Here is a 25,699-nt window from a genome sequence, read left to right as displayed (position 1 = left end):
GCCGTCCACATTTCTTAGGTCAAATCTCTTAATAATAGATCATATCTTTCGTTGTTAACCTTTTCTATCAAACCTGATTTTTTGGGTGTTACTTTAGGGTTTTGAAATATGGCGTATATTATGAAAAAAAAATAAAAAATGTATTTTTTTGGGACAAAATGTTTTTAGTGGAAGGTAATGGTTTTGTTTTTATTTGTCTTCTTATTTCCATAAAATTCGGGAAGATTGTTGACCCTTTAATTGTTTCTCAGAAATCATACAAAATGAATGAAAACTTTTGACTTTACAATTTTTTTTTATAAGAATATTTTCTTTAAGCTCTAAAATATAGCTCTAAAAACTCCAGGAAAGTTCCCCTCTTGGCTGCACATCAATGTAGCACGTAAGCATTTTACAGTCCTGTCTGCATGATGTGCACGGCAGCTTCTTGTACCACACCCTCGATTTCCGCATGGCGTTATATGGCTGAAGTACCTGGTGCGACAAGACAACCCCTCCCATGTTCTTATTATACTCCAATATACAGACAGGTTTGGGGGTTTCTCTACAGGTACCTCGTGCTGGCGTTCCCATGTATTGTTGTTAGTACAAGGACCTCTTTCTTGTACTTGAAACACAATACTGAGTCGCTGCATAGTTATTCCGCTAGCGGCGACTTTGGACAACCTCTCTGATTTCTGAGTACGGTGCCGCATGCTGGATTTTTTCTGGAAGCGAGGCACTTGCAGGGTAGTGCTGGTGTAAAAATTGTCACGGTAGAGGTGGTAGCCCTAGTCCAGCAGCGGTTGCATCAAATCCCCAATTATTTTTCCAGCAATTTCCTGGAAAAGGGGGGAGGGGGCGCATTCAGGGGGCTCTATCCTGGAGGCTCTTTTCTGGAGTCATTCCCTTCATACACTCTAAGCGTGTGCGTGTACCCTGATGCACTCTCTCACAGCTTATACATCTTTATGCCATACCTTGCCCTCTTATTGGGCAGGTACTGGCGGAAATAAAGTCTCTCTTTAAGATGTACCAGTGACTCGTCAATAGATAGATAGGTGTTTCTAGGGGATATATGCTTACATAAATGTGTCACTTTAATGGTCTAATATGGGCCTGACCTTATATATAATATAATAATAATATCATACCAATTAGTTCCCCGCTAAAAAAAAAAAATAGTCCACTGGTCTGAGCCCTGCCGTGTCTCTGTGTATCCCAATCACACTGATATGAAGAACATATGAGTTAACACAGCAAACCAAGTAGTGACGTTTCAGTCCAAGTAAAACCTGCAAGATAATATATACAAAAAGGAAGCATAATGTACAATTATAAAATCATAAATATATAGTCAATATAATGGTTACATGACACTTAAATACAAGTGTCCCCAACATATCTGAGGCCACAGGGACATTTTATCAGATATACAACAAAATCGGAATCACAAGTGAAAAAGCCTTTAATTGGGTATCAGTTGCTCTACAGCGGTTGTATGGAAGTGATACTTCACTAGACGTTGTTACATCGAGCGCAGTGTGAGCAGGGGAAGGTGCCGTTCTTAGGTGTGTTGAGGAACTTTTGTCTTGATTTTTTTTTGGATACTACCCTCCTCCCTAACCAACTCATTTTTCATATTGGGTGGTAAAAAATGCTTTTTTGAATTATGGGATGGTGGGATGTCCTTTGGTGAGAATGGGCCAATGTTGTCTTATGAGTTTGCAAACGGATGGTATAGATGTACGAATTAGAGCCATTTTTGATTATCTTCTCAAGGCCGTGGTTAGCGGACTTTGTATTTGTTAAGGGTGTTGGGTAACCCCATGCATTTAGATTGCAATTCATCTAATCTGGTTTTGCAATTTTGTGTTTGCTTACAATCCATTCTACCCTATTAAGTTGTGAAATGGGAAATGACTGTTTGATGGAATCCGGATGATATAATGTATAATGTAACAGGTTGTTACGATCAGTTGGTTTAGTAAAAATATCAGACCGGAGGGTACCATCAGGTTATTTTATGATGCAGGTTTTAAAGAATTGCATTTCTCTTGTGTCATAATGGATGGTAAATTGCAGTTCTGGCCAAATGGAATTCGGATAATGCTCATGTCTCCGCAATGAGTACTCAGCCCCCCCGTATGCAAAACACGTCATCAATATATCTCTTCCAAGCGGTTCAAAAGGAATGGAATAAATCATTTGAATGGATAAAAGTTTTTTCGAAGTCAGCCATGTATGCATTTACATATGGTGGTGCCACATTGGAGCCCATTTCCGTACCTTGTGTATGTATGTAAACAGTGTCCTGAAAAAGTAAGAAATTCTCTGTTAGTACCAAATTTGCGGAGATTCAGACAGAAGTCAATCTGGAAAGTAGGGTAGTTGTTCTGTAGTAAAATCCTTCGGACTGCCTGGATCCATTTGTGGTGTGCAATAGAGGTGTTCGGCCAGACCTTAACTATATCTTTGATGATCTGTAAAAACTCTGATGTGTTCAATAGGAAGGATTTTATGGTACGGACTACCGGGATCAAGATTTTTGTCTAGAAAAATTGAGAGTGGTGGAAGGAGTGAATCCGGTAGTTTTCACTATGGGGCAACTTGGGGGTTTAGACAAGTTTTTGTGAATCTTAGGTAAAGTGTAAATTCCAGGTATAATTGGATTCTGTTTTGTAGGAATGTGCGTCCTACATGGTCAGTCACTTGTAGCACAAGGTATTTGTCCAAAGTCTCATGAATTCTTGTTTGTATGCGGTATGTGGGGTCTCGTTGAGATTTAGTTTGATCACTAAGTTGGTACATTTTTTCTGTCATGTAGTCTGATGATGTGTCCTGGATAACAATGGTTTCCCCCTTGTCAGCGGGTTTAATGGTAATGTCTTTAAAGAATAGAAAAATGTTTGATTTTTCTACACCGAGTTTGCACATTAATGTCTGGAATTGAGTCACCACTGGATTGATTGGGCTGCGGAGTAGTCGGTTGTTGTTGCAGCCACCATAGACACACTATTGTGGTTGCTGTTACGGTTTTTAAGGGCACCCGGTTGCCGACTTGTTGACACGGCCATCAGTGTAAGGGCTGTGGGAGGCATGGCTGCAGCTTTTAGTGTTTGGCCTGGTAGTGTTGGTGCAGGTTGGGTTGGAGACAGCACTGCTGCGGCTTGTAGGGTTGTTGCAGGCATGGAGGGGGATTGTAGGGTTAGTGCTTGTACTTGGAAAGTGCTGCCCTGGTACAATCCGTGTGGCCTCGCTTCCAGACTTACTACCACTCCCCGCTTCCTGGTCTCTAAAAATCAGCTGCTTGACTACCACCTCTTGAAATTCCAGGAAAGTTCCCCTCTGTCCGGCACATCGATGTAACACGTAAGTATTATACACTGTGATCTGCATGATGTGCACGGCCAGCTTGTACCACACCCTCGACTTCCGCATGTCGTTATATGGCTGAAGGACCAGGTCCTACAAATCCATCCCTCCCATGTACCCATTATAATCCAAAATACAGTCTGGCTTGGGGGTTTCTGCACTGGTACCTCGTACCAGGGCAGGGGTGGTGGTGTTCCCATGTATTGTTGTTAGTACAAGGACGTCCCTCTTGTCCTTGTACCTAACACACAATACTGAGTCGCTGCTTAGTTCTCGGCTCTCGTGCCTTCTGAGCTTTTCCCCTAGCAGCCACTTCGGGAGACCTCTCTGATTTTTCCTAACAGTGCCGCACTGGAAGCAAGGCACTTGAACAGGCTAGTACTAGTATAAAAATTATCCAGGTAGAGGTGGTAGCCCTGGTCCAATAGTGGGTGCACCAAATCCCAAACTATCTTTTCAGCTATTCCCAGGGAGGGGGGCATTCAGGGGGCACTATCCTAGAGTCCTTCCTTTCATATACCCTGAACCTAAAAGTGTACCCTGATGCACTCTCACACAGCCTATATATCTTCACGCCATACCTTTCCCTCTTATTGGGCAGGTGCTGGCAGAACTGAAGTCTCCCTTTGAAATGTACCAGGGACTTGTACACTGATATGTGCCTCTTTGGAGTATACACTTCCATAAATCGGGCACTCAGTAAAATATGGGCCGGACCTTATACAACCTATCATAACTGGGGTCTTCTCTGGGTGGGCACTGTGCATTGTAAGCCAAATGCAAAAAACCTATGGAAGGCGTCAAAGCGCATCCTATTCATCGCCATGCGGAACATCGGGGTGTGGTACAGAATGTCTGTGTTCCCTGTTTCATGGCTTCTTATGGCCCCATAAGAAGTTATATGCCCCAATACTGTAGTGACAGGGTTCCACCTGTCAAAAAATATCTAAAAAAGTCCACATCTCTGAGCTCTGTCGTGTCAAATTTACTCCCAGGCTGGCCTGTAAAGTCTGGGACCTGAGGGGTATAATTATCTGGGGCTACCCATGTATACTTATTTACAGTAAAAACGCTGCACTTGGCCAGTCAGATTTGACTGGGGCGGGACCGATCTGATTAGTCTGTCACCCAAGTCCTGTCGCAATATCACATGGTAAAGTGTTACGTGGCACCCTCGATAGAGTAGGCATAGGGGGACTGCAGTGTTACTGGTGTCTGTCAGTGTGTCACTGGTGGAAGGATAAATGGGTATTTGTAGTGATAGGAAATACAATTTGTTTGTTTTTTGTTGGCGCGCTTTCCCTAAAACTAAGATGTGAAACCAAACTAGTAGGAAAGAAGTTATTTTTATTTTAATCTTTGTGTGGACAACACGATTCGAGGATGGATCGTCCTCTTCATCATTATATGTCTCTTTATATGTAATGGGGATTTTGGGCATTTTTATTGATTTATTATTTTATTTTTTATTGAAAAACTTTTTTTTACTTCTTTTCTTTTTCCACCATGGGACATGAACAAGCAATCATCTGATTGCTTGTTCATGATAATACTCTGGAATACTGTGCCTTTAATATGAAGTCACAGACGCCATTTTACTGGCAGTGCCTGTAGGAAGTGCTGGGGACCAGATCGGACCTAAGCACTGCCATAACAACGATCGGCGCCTCTCAAAACTGTTCGGGGGGGGGGGGGCGATCGTGGGGGAAAGACCCCCCAAAGGCACATTAAATGCTGCGGTCGCGCTGACCGCGGCATTTAGCGAGTTAAACACCCGCGATCGGAGCCCACAGCTGTTACACTGGGGTGTCGGCTATCAGTTATAACGGTCACCCCGTGTTTTCCGGTTCAGCTCAGATGTTGATGGCACCGGCTCGGCGTACGATATATCAGGCGCTAAGGCTCTGCACTCAGCGCCTGATATATCGGACGCAGAGATGGAAGGGGTTAAATTGTGAATGATACCTTGTGTAATGTAACAGGTTGTTAGAATCAGTTGCTTTAGTAAAAATATCAGACCGGAGGGTACCATCAGGTTCTTTTATGATGCGGGTATTAAAGAATTGAATTTCTGTTGTGTTATAATGGATGGTAAATTGCAGTTCTGGCCAAATGGAATTCGGATAATGTAGTAATCTCGGCAATGAGATTAAAAAATTTAATTTTTTTTTTAAGAAGTTTGTACATTAATGTCTGGAATTGAGTCACCACTGGATTGATTGGGCTGCGGAGTAGTCGGTTGTTGTTGGACAGAGGCAGCCACCATAGACACAGGATTGTGGTTGCTGTTATGGTTTTGGAGAATAATGGCCACCAGTTGTTGGCACGGCCATCAGTGTAACGGCTGTGGGAGGCATGGCTGCAGCTTGTAGTGTTTGGCCTGGCTGTCTTGGCGCGGGTTGGTTTGGAGACAGCACAGCTGCGGCTTGTAGGGTTTTTGCAGGCATGGAGGGGGATTGTAGGGTTGGTACAGCTGTGCCCTGAATTTTCGGGACTCACGGTCTCTCCTGAATAATTTCATTAATTAATCCTGCCAATTGTACTGTGTCAGCAGCCTGCATGTAGCTGGTCTGTGTAGGATTTTTACCTCAGGCTTTAAAATGTTTTTCAATTGCCTTTTCCCCGCCTTTGTCCACGTTCAGTTGTTTCAAACTTGAAAAATGTTAAAGTTTTTGCTAAATTTTAGGTTTTGAGATCTCTGCAAACTTCCTGTGCAAAAACATTGCAAAAGTGGATGTCAACTGCTGTTTCCTCGCACAGCGATGTCCAGAACAGAGTACATACTATTGGGTTTTTGAAAGGCCAATTAGGCTGCAAATGTTTTGTGGTGCCACAGTGTAATTGAAGAGCCCCTGAAGTAACAGTACTATAATATGTCACCATTTTGGAAACTGGTTGTGGGGAGCATCTTAACACCCAACATGCAGGTCAAAATTCAATGCAAAGTAAATGGTGCATATTAAAAATTGCATTTTTATCTAAAAAATGTCATTTTAGTGCCTAATATATTGCCAACCCATTAGCACTTTAGACAAACACCCCAAAAATCATTCCGCGGGTTGTCCAGAGTACGGCAATACCACACATGTGCCAATAATTGACAGGCTGGGCACACGGCAGGGCTGAGAAGGAAAGGAGTGAAATTTTGCTTTTGGAGCACCCTTTTAACTAGACTGATGTTGGGGTGCCCCTGAGGTACCAGTGCAATAGAAACCCCCATTTTAGGAAAGGGCACCCCCTCAAAGTATTCATCTAGGGTTGTATGAGCATTTTAACCCCTGAGATGCTGGCCCAAATGTAATACAAAATGAATCGGTCAGTATAAAAATGGCATTGTTTTCTGAAATGTGTCATTGTAGTGACACATGAAATCAGCCCAACTCATGCCACTGTGGATAAGTACCCCAAAAATCATTCTGCAGGTTATAACGGGTATGGTAATACCCCATTTGTGGCAATAGGCTACAAGATGGCGACCTGGCAGGGCTCAGAAGAGAATGGCATTTAGAGCACAGACATTTAATTTTGAAAAAAAATTTTTTGGCATCATAAAACATTTGTAGATTCCCTTAGGGATCAGAACAGTAGAAACCCCTGAGAACTGATCCTATTTCAAAACGACACCCCTCCATGAATAAATCTAGGAGTGTAGTGAGCATTTTAACCCCACAGGTGGACCCCAAGGATGATGCATAATGGATAGTGCATATACTGCCACGGGAGATAAACACCTCAAAAATCATGATGGTGGTTCTCCCGGGTACAGCAATACCCCATATGTGGCACTAATCTACAGGCTGGACACACGGCAGAGCTCAGCGGGGAAGGTGCGGCATGATGTATAAGCTGTGTGCGCTGTGTGCATCAGGGTACAATTATCCACACCCTGCACCTCTTGTGTGCCCTTCCCTTGCTGGCTGTTTGGGGAACTTCTCCTGGAAAGTGGCACACAAAAATCGGAAGGTCCATCAGCATCAGGCAAGGGGTTGGTAAAATCAGGAAAAAAAATTTATTGAAAAAACATCAAAGTTAAAAGTGATCACAGGGAAAAACACAGGTTACGCGTTTCAGACCCCATCTGTGGGTCCTTAGTCATACCTCAAAGTTGAAAAATGTGGAGACCAGGTATATAGAGGAAAAGGAAGCACGTAATGAGAAGGTGCTCCACCTCTACACACCAGCTGTCCACAGTGATAGCTAATGAGAGGCTGCAGAATAAGCAAAAAAGAACAGGTATACCAGTTGTAATGCAAAATATAAAATCACCTAAGATGACATATAATACAGCGGAAATATTACACAGCAGGAGGGGAACAATGGCAGTTCAGGAAAAATTGTAAATGCAAAGAAAAACTGTATAAAGAAATCAAATGCATAATTTAAATGAAAACACAAGGTAGGTGTGAACAGGGGTCAAGACCATGCATATGAAAAAGGGTAAAAAAAAAAAAAAAAAAATAATAATAATGTAAATATATAATATAAATGCAAAGGTCTGTGTTAGTAAATGTACAAAAGATCGCGCTTGTAATTTAACCCCTTAACGACGCAGGGTTTTTCGGCTCATTTCTCGCTCTCCAACTTCAAAAATCCATAACTTTTTCATTTTTACGTGTACAGAGCTGTGTGAGGGCTTATTTTGTGCGTAACAAATTTTACTTTCCCGTGATGTTATTTATTTTAACATGCCGTGTACTCAGAAGCTAAAAAAAAATTCCAAATGTGGAAAAATTGAAAAAAAAAAACCGCACATGCGGCACGTTGTTGTGGGCTCAGTTTTTACGACTTTCACTCTTCGCTCCAAATAACACGCCTACTTTATTCTTTGGTTTGGTGTGATCGCGGTGATACCAAATTTATATAGGTTTTATTGTGTTTTAATACATTTTCAAAAATTAAACGAATGTGTACAAAAAAGAAAAAACATTTTTTGCCATCTTCTGACGCTAATAACTTTTTCATACTTTGGCGCACGGAGATGTGTGAGGTGTCATTTTTTGCGAAATGAGGCGACGTTTTCATTGCTGCCATTTTGAGGTCTGTGCGACATTTTGATTTCATTTTTTATGTTATGTAAAAAGGTGTAAAAGTCGCATTTCGGACATTTGGGCGCCATTTCCCGCCTCTGAGGTCACCGCCGCCCGTAACCGTTTTTATATTTTGATAGATCGGGCATTTTGGGACGCGGCGATACCTAATATGTCTGTGATTTTTACTGTTTATTATGTTTTATATCCGTTCTAGGGAAAGGGGTGTGATTTGAACTTTTAATATTTTATTATTTTTTTTTATTTTTTAAACTTTTTTTTTAATTTTTTTTCCCACTATTTTTTAGACCATCTAGGGTACATTAACCCTAGATGGTCAGATCGCTCCTACCATATACTGCAGTACTTCTGTATTGCAATATATGGCATTTTTGCAGCACATTCATTACAATGAGCCACTGGCTCATTGTAACGAATCTGCAGATGCCAGATAGTCTCGGGTCAAACGAAGACCCGAGGCTACCATGGCAACCGATCGCCGCCCCCCGTTGACGTTCGGGGGCGCGGCAATCGTAAAAAAAATTGGCGGCGCCCACGCGCCGCCGTCTTTTAAATGCCGCCGTCGACTTTGCCGGCGGCGTTGAAAGGGTTAATAGCCACGATCGGTGCAAGCACCGACCCGCGGTTATTAGCGGTGGAGGTTTGCTGCAATATGCAACAAACCCCCCCCCCCCCCCCCACCTCTGTATGAAGAGGACTCAGCCCGTGAGCCCTCTTCATACAACCCTTATACCTCTGCGCCGTAGAGCTACGGCGCAGAACGTTAAGGGGTTAAACCTAGCGGATGTCTAGTACAGAGAGTTAGAATCCACTTTGCTTCTTTAGTGTGCAATTCTTTAATTCTATCTCCACCTCTTTTGCTGGCTGGAATGTGGTCTATTGCAGTAATTTTATTAAAATTGCTGCCATGGGAATCCCTGAAATGTTTCGCCAAGCCTGTAATGTTGCGGGTACCAGCCACTGTCTTGGGATTGGCTCCCGTAATGTGCTCGGATATGCGATCCTTTAACTTTCTGAAGGTACACCCGACATACTGCAATCTGCAGGTGGTGCATTCAGCCAAGTAAGGGCGCGGTCCCACGTTGCGTTTGCAAACGCAGACGCAGACCAAACCGCGCCCACCGGGCGGTCCGCGGTCCAATCGCATCGGCGTTTCTCTATGTTTCTATTGAAAACGCCGATGCGATTGGACCGCGGACCGCCCGGTGGGCGCGGTTTGGTCTGCGTCTGTGTTTGCAAACGCAACGTGGGACCGCGCCCTAAACTACAAAGGTGCTTTCACAATTCAGGTGACGGGTGAGCTTGAAGTCTTTTTTAGTAACTGTAGAATAAAAGGAAGAGGATTTGTGCATAAATTTAATGTTGCAGCGGAAACCGCCGCAACAAAAACTTCCTTTATACATCAGCCAGGTAGTGGCAGAGGTATTATTGGAGAAAAAATTAGGGGATAAAGAGGAAGCTAAAGTAGGAGCTCGCCTCGAGACACAAGTTATGCCATTAGATAAAATGTTTTTTATTACTGTGTCAGTTTCTAAAATAGGTAAATTTTTCTTTATGATGTTCGTTATCTGTGGATACTGCATAGAAAATTGTGTACTGAACACAGGTCGATTGGCATAAGAAGCAGCAGAATTTTGCGCTTTTTCAGCAAGATAATGTGAACGTGGCTTAAGATAAACTATGCGTTTGGCCCGATTGCATATTGCCGGTGAGTATCCTCTTTGATGTAGACGTGAGGACATAATGTGGCATTCTGACTGATAGGCAGTTTCGGTAGATGAGGCTCTCTTTGCCCGAATGAATTCGCTAATAGGCAAATTTCGGATTGTGTGACGGGGATGGTAGCTCTCTGCCCTAAGTGTGGTGTTGCCACTATTGGGCTTGCGGTATAGGCTGGTATGAATAACCCCTTGCGATGTATCGCCAACCAAATGAACATCAAGAAACGAATCGATGGCTGCCTCCTGGGGACCAGACCAAACCAGGAGGCAGTCATCAGTATATCTGTCATACCATTTGATGAAATGTGTGAATGGATTATTACCGTTATACAGTTATCTCTCCTCCCAAGTTGCCATGTATATATTGGCCAAGGAAGGAGAGAACCGTGCACCCATAGGGCAGCCAGAAACTTGTAAGTAAAAATGATCATCAAAAATGAAAAAAATATTCTGCAATAAAAACATGAGAACTTGTACAATATAAAGTTGAAGTTCTGAGCTGTAGGAGCTATAATTTTCCAGATGATGTGAAACAGCTTCGGCTGCAAGGTGGTGAGGAATACTTCTGTATAACGATGTGACATCGCAGGAAAGCCACGAGTCCGATTCACTCCAAGAGAGGTGGTCGGTGACAGCCAGAATGGATTTTGTGTCCTTTATGTAGCCTGGTAGTCGGGAGACTAGCGGTTGAAGCAGGCTATCCAACCAGGAGCTCATTCTTTCCGTTAAGGAGTTTGTGCATGATACAATAGGACAAAAAGGTGGAAGGAATGCATTCTTATGCATCTTAGGTAGCATATAGAAATATGGACAAGAAAAATTATCTGGTAGAAGAAAGTCGGCCATCTGCTTGTTGAAAAAACCCAAATGCAAGCCTTCAGAGATGAGATTCTCCATAGAGGATTTGATTTGTAATGTAGGATCAGATGATAAATGACGGTACGTGTGAGAGTGCTCCAGCATGATATGTGCTTGTTGTCTATAAAGTTCTCCTGGAAAGTGCAGCCCTGGTACAATCCGTGTGGCCTTGCTTCCAGGCGTACTAGCACTCCTCCCTTCCTGGTCTCTAAAATTCAACTTCTTCACTACCACCTCTTGAAATTCCAGGAAAGTTCCCCTCTGGCCGGCATATCGATGTAGCACGTAAGCATTATACACTGCTATCTGCATGATGTGCACGGCAGCTTCTTGCACACCCTTGACTTCCGCATGGCGTTATATGGCTGAAGCAAGTGGTCCGACAAATCCACCCCTCCCATGTACTTTTGTAATCCAAAATACAGTCTGGCTTGGGGACTTCTGCACTGGTACCTCGTACAGGGAGGTGGTGTGCCCATGTATTGTTGTTAGTATAAGGTCCTTGTACCTAACACACAATACCGAGTCGCTGCTAGATGCTCGGCTCTCGTGCCTTCTGAGCTTTTCCCCTAGCAGCCACTTCGGGAGACCTCTCTGATTTTTATTAACAGTGCCGCATGCCGCAGTTTGTCTGGAAGCGAGGCACTTGTACTAGTAGTACTAGTATAAAAACTATTTAGGTAGAGGTGGTAGCCCTGGTCCAATAGTGGATGCACCAAATCCCAAACTATCTTTCCAGCTATTCCCAGGAAGAAGGTTTGCATTTCTTGCCATTGTGAGTGAAATGTTGTTATATATCTTATCGTGTTAGTTTCTTTTGATTTTGGTGTGAGTAAACTGGCGGGGTGTATGTTTGGCTCGTTAGATAGACCTATTGCTGTATCCACGTTGTTGTAATAGTATACGTAAATCATTGGCTTGTGTCTCAAAGTCTTGTACAGTCGAACAGATTCTTCTGATACGTAGAAACTGGCCTGCTGGTATTGCTAATATAGTCTGTGAAGGATGGGGAGGATGAGCCATGTAGCAGTCCATTCTCCGCTGTCTGTTTTCTGTAAACTTTTGTCTGAAGATAGCCTTTGGGCTACATCCAAAAAGTAACATTGTTACTATCTGCATTGTATGGTAACTTAATGTTAAATTTGTTATTGTTAAGCTGTTCAAAAAACTGTTGCCTCCTTTCCGGATGATTAGGATGTCGTTGTTGTACCGGGTCCAGAAAATGACCCAGTCTATCACGACATCCAAATCATCTGCCAATAGGTCCCTCTCCCACAGCCCCGGGAACAAATTAGCATATGAGGACGCACAGGACGCCCCCATTGCCGTTCCATGGAGCTACAGGTAGAAGGACCCATTGAAAACAAAAAAGTTATGATGTAGGACAAACTCTAGTAATTGAAGTAAAAAAAGATGCAAAATCCTGAGTGATGTTTTCCATAAACAAGAAGTAACTCACCGCCCTCAATCCATCAACATGTCTTATGCATGTATACAATGATTCCACATCACATGTGACAAGTAACATCATCAATGTACAAACCATCTATCTTCTGTAGAAGGTCCATAGTGTCTCTTCCAGAGATAAGAGGATGTCCTAGGTGGACTTTTGGGTGTTTGTGAAAAGTGTAGTGCTGGTATAATAATTATCCAGGTTGAGGTGGTAGCCCTGGTCCAGTAATGGGTGCACCAAATCCCAAACTATCTTTCCAGCAATTCTCAGGAAGCTGGTGCATACTAGAGGCACTATTCTGGAGTCCTTCCCTTCATATACCCTGAACTTATAAGTGTACCCTGATGCACTCTCACACAGCTTATACATCTTCACGCCATACCTTTCCCTCTTATTGGGCAGGTACTGGAGTCTCCCTTTGAAATGTACCAGGGACTCGTCCACTGATACGTGCCTCTTTGAAGTATACACATCCATAAATTGGGCACTCAGGTAGTTTAATATGGGTCAGACCTTGTACATCCTATCATAACTGGGGTCATCTCTGGGTGGGCACTGAGAATTATCGGCAAAGTGCAAAAACCTATGGATGGCATCAAAGCGCATCCTACTCATCGCCATGCGGAACATCGGGCTGTGGTACAGTATGTCTGTGCTCCAATAGTCCCTAATAGAGGGCTTTTTGACGAGTCCCATAAGAAGCACTATGCCCCAATAGTTCTCCATCTCTGCTGTACTGACAGGGGTTCACCTGTGGGGTTGTGAATAAAAAGAAGAGGGGTTTTGGGCAATGTATTGTGCAGCGTAGAGATTGGTCTGGGACACCATCAAACTAATTAGCTCCTCACTAAAAAAAAAAAACAAAATAGTCCACTGGTCCGAGCCCTGCCGTGTCTCTGTGTATCCTAGGACCGGCCGTAAAATCAGGGACCTGAGGGGTATAACTACTGGGAGTCACCCATGTGGGGTCAGAAGTCCCAGGCACTCCAGGAGAACTCCAAGGCACTCCAGCAGAAGTCCCAAGCACTTCGGCACTACGTAAGCGCCTTCTCAGGGGTTCCTCAGAGTCGCTTTGTGAGATCAAGTAGAACAAATAAAACGAACACTCTTCCCCATTAGCTGACTCTGTATCGGAGGCCATATAGTAATACACCTCCAAGTCAGTGTATTATTTCTGTGACATGATGGGGGGATAGTACACTACACTACACTACTCCACCCCACACAACGCCTTCTCCTCCACACAACGCCTTCTCCTCCACACAACGCCTTCTCCTCCTCCACACGCCTCTAAATTTGCACATTAATGTCTCTCCTTCATGCATAACCCTGGCTTGTCGGGGCACGTATCACACTGGTATATAGATTCTTTCCTTATGCCGCTTTTAGAGATTACCCTGCACCTTTTTTGATTCATTCCCTTGCTGGCAGTTTGGGGAACTTCTCCAGGAAAGTGCTGCCCTGGTAAAATGCGTGATGTGGCCTCGCTTCCAGACGTACTATCACTCCCCCCTTCCTGGTCTCTAAAATCAACTGCTTGACAACCATCTCTTTAAATTCCAGGAAAGTTCCCCTCTGGCTGGCACATCGATGTAACATGTAAGCATACAATGCCATCTGCATGATGTGCACGGCCAGCTTCTCCACCCCTTCCATGTACTTGTAATCCAAAATACAGTCCGGCTTGGGGGTTTCTGCTCTGGTAACCTCCTACAGGGGGAAGGTTGGTGGTGTGCCCATGTATTTTTGTTAGTATAAGGTCCTTGTTAGAGATGAGCAAGCACTAAAATGCTCGAGTGCTCGTTTCGAATAACGAACCCTATTGAAGTTAATGGGAGACTCGAGCATTTTTCAAGGGGACCAAGGATCTGCACAGGGAAGCTTGGCCAAACACCTGGAAAACTCAGAAAATGATGAAAACTCCACGGAAATGGACAGGAAACATTAGGGGCAGCATGCATGGATGCCTCTGAGGCTGCCTAATCGCACCATTATGCCAAAATTATGGGCAACAGTATGGCGATGACTGAGTGACCGAGTGAGGCTAGATAGCATCTAAAACACCCAATAACTGACCTTGACATGCAGAGGCAGCGGCAAGCTAGAGAGTGGCATGGTGACATACCCCAAATGGATTCAGGCTTCAAACCAATTTTAAAAATAGCTTTTGGCGAGGATAACGTGTAGCACTGTATGTATCAGTATTTTGCCTGGTTAAGGCGGCAGAGAGGAACCAAAGGAGATGAGCAAGAAGCGTCGAAATGATTTCCTACAGTATATTTAGTCGATAACACAGCATGGTGGCGACATAGTGACCAAGTTCCATAACGTATCTGGTTAAACACCCGAAAAATGAGTCTGACACAGCTCGTTTGATAAGGGGATGACATGTGGAGTCAGCTATGGAGACGACATCTGGAGGCTGCTATGGAGACGTGTGGAGGCAGCTATGGAGACATGTGGAGGCTGCTATAGAGACAACGTGTGGAGGCAGCGTCTGGAGGCTGCTATGGAGACGACGTGTGGAGGCATGTGTGGGGACGCGCACTCAGTCATACAGCTTTGCATCCATTGTCAAAATGAGTGATCCATATAAAACACCAGAATATCACAGCTGGTAAAATACCCGAAAATGTAGCCTGACACAGCTCGTTGCTAAGGGGACGAAGTGTGGAGGCAGCTATCCAGACGACGTGTGATGGCAGCTATTGAGACGGGGTGTGGAGGCTGCTATGTAGACGACGTATAGAGGCAGTGGGGACCGTTATGGCACCCGAGGTGAACGTATGGAGGTGAGAAAAGAGGAGTGAAAAAGATAGAATTTTAGAGGTAAAAGGTTAAAGTAGTAGATTAAAGTTGCTGCAGATAAAACAATGTTAGTTGGATCTTGGGATGGAGCTGGCGCTCCGCTGCCAGACGAGCTTTCGCCTGTCCAAGCCCCTGTCTCTAGGCTACTCCCCACTCAAAATGGACCAGGGGGCCCGAAGCGTTTACTTTGAAAAAATTCTCATTTTCAAAGCAGACAGGGGCGTTAGAATAATTCATCTACGAATAATGGAATAGCATTGCGGTTCTATTTTTTTTTCCGTAAATGGTTCCATGATTAAAAGCGACGCTATGGGACATCCATATTGCGCCGCTATGATTGAAACTTCAGGTCTCCAGCATGGCGGTGAGAGTTTCATTATATATCTGGTGAAACGCATGAAAATTCTGCCTGACACAGCTCGTTTGCTAAGGGAACGATGTATGGAGGCAGCTATGTGGATGACATGTGGAGGCAGCGGCCGCAGCCTCGGGCGCGTTCACACGTTCCGCTATCGTCGCGTTCATAACGTGACACTAGCGCACAGTGGGCGGGCTCGGGCCGATCGCATATGCGCTTCCCGGGAAACGCATATGCGATCGCCCCAAACTCCGCCCCCTGTGCGCTCGCGCCCTCAGGCTGGCGATTGTCCAAGCGACATAACCAGAGTGTACTCCGGCTACAAACAGCATTTCTAAAAACCTTTTGTGTACGATCAAGTGTAGTACTGTTCTTATAAGTAATTGGCCTGGTTATGGCGGGGGAGGGGAACGTAAAGAGATGCGCAAGTAGCGCTGAAATGATATCCTTCATAGATAAGTTTGCCAGTATATTTTGTGGTTAACACAGCAGGGTGGCGACAAAGTTAACAAGTTTGATGTGGAAGCCGTTAAAACAACCAAAAATTTTACCGGACACAGCTGGTTTGCTAAGGGGATGACGTGTGGAGGCAGCTATGGGGATGATGTGTGGAGGCATGGCTGGGGAGACGCGCACTCAGTCATCCAGCTTTGCATGCATTGTGAAAATGAGTGACCCATATAAAACGCCTAAAAATCACAGCTGGTAAAACACCTGAAAATGTAGCCTGACACAACTCATTTGCTAAGGGGACAACGTGTGGAGGCAGCTATAAAAACGACATATGGAGGCTGCTATGGAGACAATTAAATTTGGATAGTGCCTGTATGTGGCAGTCCAAAAAAGTTTTCAAAACAGAGGACCAGGTAGGTGGCCCTCCAGAAAAATTAAATATATAGAGTACCTGTATGTGGCACTCCCAAAACATTTGCAATACTGAGGACCGCGAATGTGGCCCTCCATAAAAATGTAATACATACAGTACTTTAGCTAGAGCCAGTTGGCCCTGGAAATCATGAGAAATCCATGCTTTATTCATCTTTATAAGCGTCAGCGCTGTCAGTCGACAGACGTGTACACTTAATACCCCCCTAGTAGATCACCTCTACTCTGCCGAGACTGGGGACAGGTGACAGTGTCTTGCTGGGGTGACATAAAACTGGCATTGGCCTTGTAAAGTGTACCCCTGCCAGTGCTGGACAAGCTGCCTGCTCGCCTACTCTCCCTCGCTACTTGTCCCGCAGAACTACGCACTCTGCCGCTAGCGCTGTCAGAAGGGAAATACTGTTTCAGCTTGTGCACCAGGGCCTGCTGGTATTCATGCATTCTCACACTCCTTTCCTCCACAGGGATGAGAGTGGAAAGATTTCAGGAGAGTGAATACCCAGTATTCGGTGCTGGAAAAAATTCTTCGAACGCGAGGGTCACGGGATAGGCAGCCCAGCATAAAATCTGCCATATGCAATATGCACCCAACGCGCAAGAATTCACTCGCGCCTAGAGCTACCTACTGATGGCGCCATGCCCACGGATGGTAATTCAGAGGAGGAGGAGGCATAGTAGGCCTGAGAATCCGTGACAGAGGTAGGCCCCGCAATCCTCGGCGTCGGCAGTATATGAGCGGCTCCATGGTCAGACTCGGTCCCAACCTCCACCAAGTTAACCCAATGTGCCTTCAGCGATATGTAGTGGCCCTGCCCGGCAGCACTCGTCCACGTGTCCGTGGTTAGGTGGACCTTATCAGAAACGGCGTTGGTCAGGGCACAGATGATGTTCTCTGACACGTGCTGGTGCAGTGCTGGGACGGCACATCGGGAAAAGATGTGGCGGCTGGGGAACGAATACTGAGGGGCGGCTGCCGCCATGAGATTGCGAAAAGCCACGGTCTCTACCAGCCTATAGGGCAGCATCTCCAGGCTCAGTAATTTGGAGATGTGGATGTTGAGGGCTTGGGCGTGTGGAACTGTATTTCCTCTTGCGCTCCAGCGTCTCGGGTATAGACAGCTGAACGCTGCACATGGAGACATTGGTGGACGCTGTGGAGGATCGTGGAGGCGAAGGTGTGGTGTTCGAGCGGGAGGTGTTTGTGCCGGGGTTCTGGGCAGGGGGCTGACTAGCAGAGGCAGCAAATGACACAGGGGAAGGAGCAGGGGTGGACCTGGCCGGAGGTGAACGGCCTTGGTTCCATTGAGTGGAGTGTTTAGCATTCATATGCCTGCGCATACTGGTGGTGGTTAAGCTGGTAGTGGTGGAATCCCTGCTGATCCTGGTGTGGCACAGGTTGCACACCACAGTCCGTCGGTCATCCGCTGTTTCTTTAAAGAACCTCCAGACTTGAGAACATCTAGCCCTCGCCACGGGAGCTTGACTACGTGAAACATTTGGCGCTGATGCACCAGCTCTGGCCCCGCCTCTGCCTCTGGCCCCACCTCTGCCTCTGGCCCCACCTCTGCCTCTGGCCCCACCTCTGCCTCTGGCCCCACCTCTGCCTCTGGCCCCACCTCTGCCTCTGGCCCCACCTCTGCCTCTGGCCCCACCTCTGCCTCTGGCCCCACCTCTGCCTCTGGCCCCACCTCTGCCTCTTCCAACCTGTTCTGGTCGAGGACTCTCCTCTGTCTCAGAAGCACTGTGTTCACCCGGCCTATCAACCCAGCTTGGGTCTGTCACCTCATCATCCTTCAATCCCTCAGTTTGCTCCCCCCTCGGACTTCCTGCTCTGACAACAAATTCACCACTGTATGACAACCGTGTCTCCTCATCGTCGGACACCTCTTTACACACTTCTTCCACTACGTCAACAATGTCATCGTGACCCACAGACTGCGACCGGTGAAAAACCTGGGCATCGGGAAAGAGCTCAGCAGCAACCTGACAAGTGGTTTGTGACTCTGGGAAGGGTCCAGAAAACAGAGTATGCTGGATCAAATTCCAATATTTCCTGGGATCGGGCAGACTGGGGGGAAGGAGGTTGAGGTGGAGGAGTGCTCACTTGGGAAACATGGGTGGACTGCGTGGAAGACTGGTTGACAAATGGCTAGAAGCATTGTCCGCAATCCACGACATCACCTCTTTGCACTGTTCTGGCCTCAACAGTGCTCTACCACGAGTCCCAGTAACTTGAGACATGATGAACCTAGGGAGTGCAGCTCTGCGGCGTCCCCCTTCTCCCTCATCAGCAGGTGGTGTCTCACCCCGCCAGGACCACGGCCTCGGACCCTTGCAGTAATTGGATGCCCACGCACTTTTCCCTTAGCCCTCGGGTTCAACATTTTCCAAATAAAAGTCTATTTTATAGACAAAGAATAATATAAACTGTAAATTATTTTTGGATTTATAGAAGAAAAAACGTGCAGAAGAAATCAGACAGCAACCTCAGAAGATGATTGCTATGGCTAGTTTCTCATCAACACAGACAATTGTTTTTAAATGTCCCGGTATTGATGTGAACAAAAAACCGTATTAGATTACGTCACACGTGACGTACAGTAAGCTTCACCAGCAGAGAGAATGTGGATTGAGATTTCTGGACACTAGCTTGCTAAACAGTAGCAGGCAGACTAAGCTAGATGAAATTGCATTTGCACCACGGACAGCACACACGATGACTGTGCCTAATTCAATCAAACCCCCAATAAATTGTCCCACTTCGGTGTTTGAGATGGATATGCGTGTCACTAAGAGCCAAAAATAACGTTTGCAAGTCTCCCTGAAAATTCCTCACAATATGGTACTAGCTGCACTACTAGTGCCAGCAAGCCCAGCCACAAGCAAATAAAAAATAATGGTATTGTAGCCCTAAGAAGGGCTGTTGGGTTCTTGTAAACTCACTCCTGCCTAACAGTAAGCTAATAGAACACCCTAACGCTTTCCCTGACCAGCAGCAGCTCTCTCCCTAGCGGCATCCAGACACAGAATGATCCGAGCAGCGCGGCCAGCGGCTAGTCTATCCCAGGGTCACCTGATCTGGCCAGCCAACCACTGCTATCGACGTGTAAGGGTACCACGTCATGCTGGGTGTACTGCAGAGTCTCCTGGCTTGTGATTGGCTCTGTTTCTGGCTGCCAAAAATCTAAACGCCGCGAGATGCCATTTTCTCGAGGTGGCGAAATATTCGTCCGAGCAACGAGCAGTTGTGAGTATGCTAATGCTCGAACGAGTATGTTCGCTCATCTCTAGTCCTGGTACCTAACACACAATACTGAGTTGCTGCTTAGTGCTCGGCTCTCGTGCCTCCTGAGCTTTTCCCCTAGCAGCGACTTAGGGAGACCTCTCTGACTCCTTCTAACAGTGCCGCAGTTTGTCTGGAAGCGAGGCACTTGAACAGGGTAATACTCCTATAAAAATTATCCAGGTAGTGGCCCTGGTCCAGTAGTGGGTGCACCAAATCCCCAAATATCTTTCCAGCAATTCCCAGGAAGCTGGGGCATTCAGGAGGCCCTATTCTGGAGTCCTTCCCTTCATATACCCTGAACCTAAAAGTGTACCCTGATGCACTCTCACACAGCTTATACATCTTCACGCCATACCTTTCCCTCTTATTGGGCAGGTACTGGCGGAACCAAAGTCTCCCTTTGAAATGTACCAGGGACTCGTCCACTGATACGTGCCTCTTTGGAGTATACACTTCCATAAATCGAGCACTCAGATAGGTTGTATAAGGTCCGGCTCATATTATACTATCATAATTCGGGTCATCTCTGGGTGGGTACTGTGCATTGTAAGCCAAATGCAAAAAACCTATGGAAGGCGTCAAAGCGCATCCTATTCATTGCCATGCGGAACATCGGGTTGTGGTACAGAATGTCTGTTCTCCAATAGTCCCTAATTGAGGGCTTTTTGACCAGTCCCATAAGAAGCACTATGCCCCAATACTTCCCCATCTCTGCTGTACTGACAGGGGTCCACCTGTGGAGTTGCGCATAAAAAGAAGTGGGGTTTTGGGAAATATATTGTGAAGCTTAGAGATTGGTCTGGGACACCATCAGACCAACTAGGTGCTCACTAAAAAATAACTTTAAAAAGTCCACTGGTCCGAGCCCTGCCGTGTCTCTTTGTATTCCAAGACAGGTCATAAAATCAGGGACCTGAGGGGCACAGTTCCTGGGGGTCACCAGTCCCAGGCACTTCACACTACTACAAAAGCGCCTTCTCAGGGGTTCCTCAGAGTCGCTTTGGGAGGACGAGGTAGACAAATAAAACAATCACTCGTCCCCAAAAGCTGACTCCGTATCAGAGGCCATATAATTATACACCTCCAAATCAGTGTATGTCTTCTGGGACATGATGGGGGGGATAGTATACAACCTACACTGAACTACGCAGAACTACACAGAACAACACGTACTCCTCCGCAGAACTACACAGAACAACACGTACTCCTCCGCAGAACTACACAGAACAACACATACTCCTCCACAGAACTACACAGAACAACACGTACTCCTCCGCAGAACTACACAGAACAACACGTACTCCTCCGCAGAACTACACAGAACAACACATACTCCTCCACAGAACTACACAGAACAACACGTACTCCTCCGCAGAACTACACAGAACAACACGTACTCCTCCGCAGAACTACACAGAACAACGCGTACTCCTCCGCAGAACTACACAGAACAACACGTACTCCTCCGCAGAACTACACAGAACAACACGTACTCCTCCGCAGAACTACACAGAACAACCGCAGAACAACAAATTGACCAGTGTCTCTGATGAACTCTCACACAGCTTATACATCTTCACGCCATACCTTGACCTCTTATTGGGCAGGTACTGGCGGATTTGAAATCTACTATTACAGTGTACCAGGGACTTGTTTCGCGGGCGTGTATGCCTGGGCAAACTTGGCACTAAAATAGTTTAATATGGGCCGGACCTTAAATGAACGATCATAACTGGGGTCCTCTTTGGGGGGGGAGGGGGAGGGGAGCATTATGTTGGCATAATGGAAAAATGTATTGCCATGCCGAACATTGGGGTGTGGTACAGAATGTTCCCTGATTGATGGCTTCTTATGGCCCCATAAGAAGTAATATGCCCCAATACTTCTCCATCTCTGCTGCAGTGACAGTGGTAGCAAAAACACCTGCTAGTAGGGTGTAGTTAACCTGAAGGTAGGAAAGAGAGAAATATGGAATAGGGTAAGTAGGTATGGGGGGGGGGGGGTGAAGGGGAGGACCAGGGTGTAAGTAGGTACGGGGAGAGGTGGAGAAACAGGGTGGAAGGGATGGTTTGGATACCTGTGGAGGATATGGTAATTGCATAGGTCAAATAAGTAATGTCTCTAGGGAAAAACGATTGAATTCATACATGGATAAATATAAACACAATAAAACATAAAAAATATATTTAATAGTACATTTTATGTACAAATGAGAATAAATAGAAATGGAGCACAAAGAGTTATTTGCTAAAAGATAAAGATGTGAACGTCTAAATGAGTAAGATAACATATTCATTTAGAATGGGCATATAGATACGTATCAGTATACATACAGATATGCACTCCTGGACACTGATGTGAAAGAGAGATAATCGAGGGAACCTTGTTACGACCAATTCGGTGGGTATGAATGTTGGGAGGGGCCAGTGTTCACGTTCTTGTGGCGTGTCCTCTATTTCGATTTCTGCGGTGGTCCTCCTGGTTCATGATAGGTTTTGTGGTTATTTTTTGGGAAATGTAGCAAAGTCTATCTGGTCCTTTGATATTCTTCATGTACTCTCCACGGATTTATTCAGACCATTGGGATATTCAATTTAAAGATCCAGTAGTTCTCTCTCTTGACCAACTGGTTTAGACTGGTCCGGGTGCTTTTTCGGGATTTGTTCGATAGGGACAGGGTCGGACTGGGGTGCCAAGGGCCCACCAGTGAAATTAATTCTGGGGGCCCACCAACTGCTTCATGGATACGTGCGAGCCACCTCCATGACCAGAGTGGTCATGCGCAGCCGTCTGCTCCATTAGTCTGAGGAGCGGCGAGGGGTCCCGTGGATAGGGCCTAACTTGTTTTTGTGGGAAAGCCCCTTTAAGACTTTTTTTTTGTACCAAGCTTTTCTTTTTAAAATAAAAACTGTAAAAAGCTTTTTGAATTTGGTTCCCTTGTGATCACACATAACCAAGGAATTAGGGGGAGGTATGATTTGGAGCATACAGTGAAAGCCATACATACGTAGCATACAAGAAAATGGCATAAGTACGTTTTTCGTAGTTTAATAAACCATTGACTTTCTTAAAGAAAGTCTGTGTAATCAGGCCAGTGTATTGTAAGTTTACTATAACCAGGAGATCCATAAACTCTATCTGTGTGGAGGAGATATGAGTAGCTGTTTGTATTGATTTCCTAGGTGAATTCTAGGGCTTGGGCTTCCTTTCCCTCCCAAATGATGAACTGGTCATCTATGTAGCATTTAAAGTATATTATTTCCAGGATTACCTAGAAAGTGGATTTTCTTGAGAAAGCCCCCATGAACAGGTACCGTAACTGGGGGCAAATCTGGTTCCCATGGCTGTGCCCTTCACTTGTTGGTACATTCCGGACTCAAAAGAAAAAGTGTTGTGTTCTAGGATGAATAAGATGCTGTCCACAATGAATTTGGCTTGCTCAGTTGGTAATGTGGTATCTGTGTTCGTGTACAAAGATGTGAAATCCATAGTGATGAGTAAAAAGTTGGATTGCCATTTTATCTGCTCTAGTTCGAGTATTAGTTGTGCTGAGTCCCTGAGACAGGTGGGTGGGGCTAGTACAGATCTTGGGAGATGGGTATGAACGTATTCAGAAAGATTACATGTGACAGAGTCGACCCCCGAGGGGATTTCAAATTTGAAATTTGAATTTTTGGTAGTTAATAAAAAAAAAAGGGGGGATTCTGGGGTTTTTAGGGATAATGAAATCTTTTTCTTTAATGCTGCGTATTCCAGTGGAGAAAGCTTGTGTGGCTGTTTGCGTGCCCTTTTCTCTTTGGTCATGTTGTCTGTTGGGGTAGTCCTTTCTAAAGTTCAGAACTCCGTGGATACAGAAAGAAGGTATCAATGAAGGGACCTCTACAGTACTTGGGGGCTTGAGGGTTGCATGTTGGAATTTGTCAGAAGGCTCTGTTGGGGAGGGGAGATTGGAACCCTCATAGTTTTTTAGCAAGAAATGGCGGGTGAGGGTAATTTTGCGGATGAATTGATTGAGATCCAGGAATAGGTAAAATTCCTTTGATGTGGTGGATGGACAGAAAGAAAGCCCCTTGCTTAGAAAACTAGCTTCACTGGGTGAGACTGTGTGGACAGGTTCAATATCTTGACAGTCTGTTTTAGAGTCGGTTAGTGGTTTGTCCTTTTGCGTTTTATTTCTGTTTCGGCGCCTCTACATCCCTTGGTCTTGCTTTTCTTTTTTGCCTGTTGTGGGCCGGGGAGAAGATGGAGAAAGTTGCTTTGGGGCTGAGGAGGGGCATGATCAGGCTCTTTGTGATCGGAAGGGGGTGGGGGGGTTCTTTGAGGTGTGGTGGTAATTCTAAAAAAGTGGCTCCATAAGTGTTCATGGTGGTAGATGTCCTTTAAACCCTGAATAGCTGAAACATTCCAGGGGTCGCATCAAGGATGGGAGATCCCTGTCATCAAGATATTCTTTTTGTATGCGACTTTCTCTGGAATTATATGTTTCCACTGTTCGAATGAGAGCTCTACATCCAAAGTCGTGCAGTGTTTGTAAAGCATCGTCATTGTCACTGCTGTCTGTTTCAGTCCGGCTCTTTTCATTACTGTAATCCAGAACATAACATTGTGCTTGTTTAGTTTAACAAAAGTGTAAATAGCTGTAGGTGTTCACTTTCTAATGAGTTGATTGCAGAGATCTCCCCATATATCATCATTTGGAGTTGCAATATTGTCATTTTTTATGACTGCTTTTTTTTTAGAAGTGCAAAGAACAACTAATGCAGCTTTTTTGTTCACCACTGATTTCTTGTATCTGTTTAGCAAATTAAAAAAAAAAAACATTAAAAGCAATGTTGGCAATTATTTTTCTCATGATATAGCAGTTATGTGCTTATAACTGTACCTCTCCAAATCCCCAAATGTGTGCCCTGGTTGGGTAGGGTAAATATACAACACTTGAATTTTCAAAAAGTTGCCCGGCTTGCGACCAATAAACCCTATTTAGTCTACCAGGGTATTAGTAGATATTAAAAAAAATTACTTTTATTGGATATGCTGTTTAAGAACAGTGAATTGTGTATTAAAAACACAGCTAGACAGTATCCACACTTTAGGTTCTCAGGGATACAGGGCCTCTGGCCTTGAGATTGTATAGTCTTGTAAGTGCGGAGGGTTTGATCAGTTCCCTCTGTAATGAATAGTCGTGTATAACGCACACCACAATACTCCAGGAAGAGATATCCCTGTTTGTCCCTGTTGTATTAGCACACTGTTTAGCGCTTGGCACTCACTAAGAGCCCCTAGAGAATGGCTTTCTCATTGTCCCTTGTAATTATCTCAAGAAGTGGAGTTCTGTCTACTGCACTTAAAAATAAACAGATCAGCTAAGCCCACCCGACATGTTTCGCCTGAACCGGCGTCATCAGGGGTAAGGGCTGACTGCAGCGTGATCATGTTTATATAAACTACCCCACTCAGATCATCAGTATGCGTCATGCAAAGAGAGGTTCATATGCCAATGAGATAACGTTTCACATTTAGTGGGAGGGCAGAACGTTGTAAAAACGGTATACACAGGTTAATAGTGGCCACCGCATCGTACCTTGTGCCGGATGTATACATCAGATGACCCTGTCACGCCGTGATGGCAGCGAGGGTAACGCGCATGCGCAGTAGTAAGTAATGTCCGTCAATGGAGAACGAAGCGGCGCAGACGCACATCAAAAGTTGGAGACGGAGAGCGACAATGCGGCGCATGCGCTCTCGAGGTCCATTATGGACTTCTTTTCTAGGCACTCTTGAGGTCCAACTAGGGTTCCTCTTCTAGGTAGGTCTATAGTGTAGTCATTATAGAAGAGAATACTTGGTCTGAGTACTTATCGGGTGGTAGAAGGTTGTAAATAATAAATAAAGCTTCCCTAGTTCGAAGTGATGATGGTTGATGCTTCT

This window comes from Engystomops pustulosus, chromosome 2 (genome assembly GCF_040894005.1).
Source record: "Engystomops pustulosus chromosome 2, aEngPut4.maternal, whole genome shotgun sequence".
NCBI classification, from domain to species: domain Eukaryota; kingdom Metazoa; phylum Chordata; class Amphibia; order Anura; family Leptodactylidae; genus Engystomops; species Engystomops pustulosus.
The sequence above is the reverse complement of the archived record's forward strand: the minus strand, read 5'-3'. Positions refer to the sequence as shown.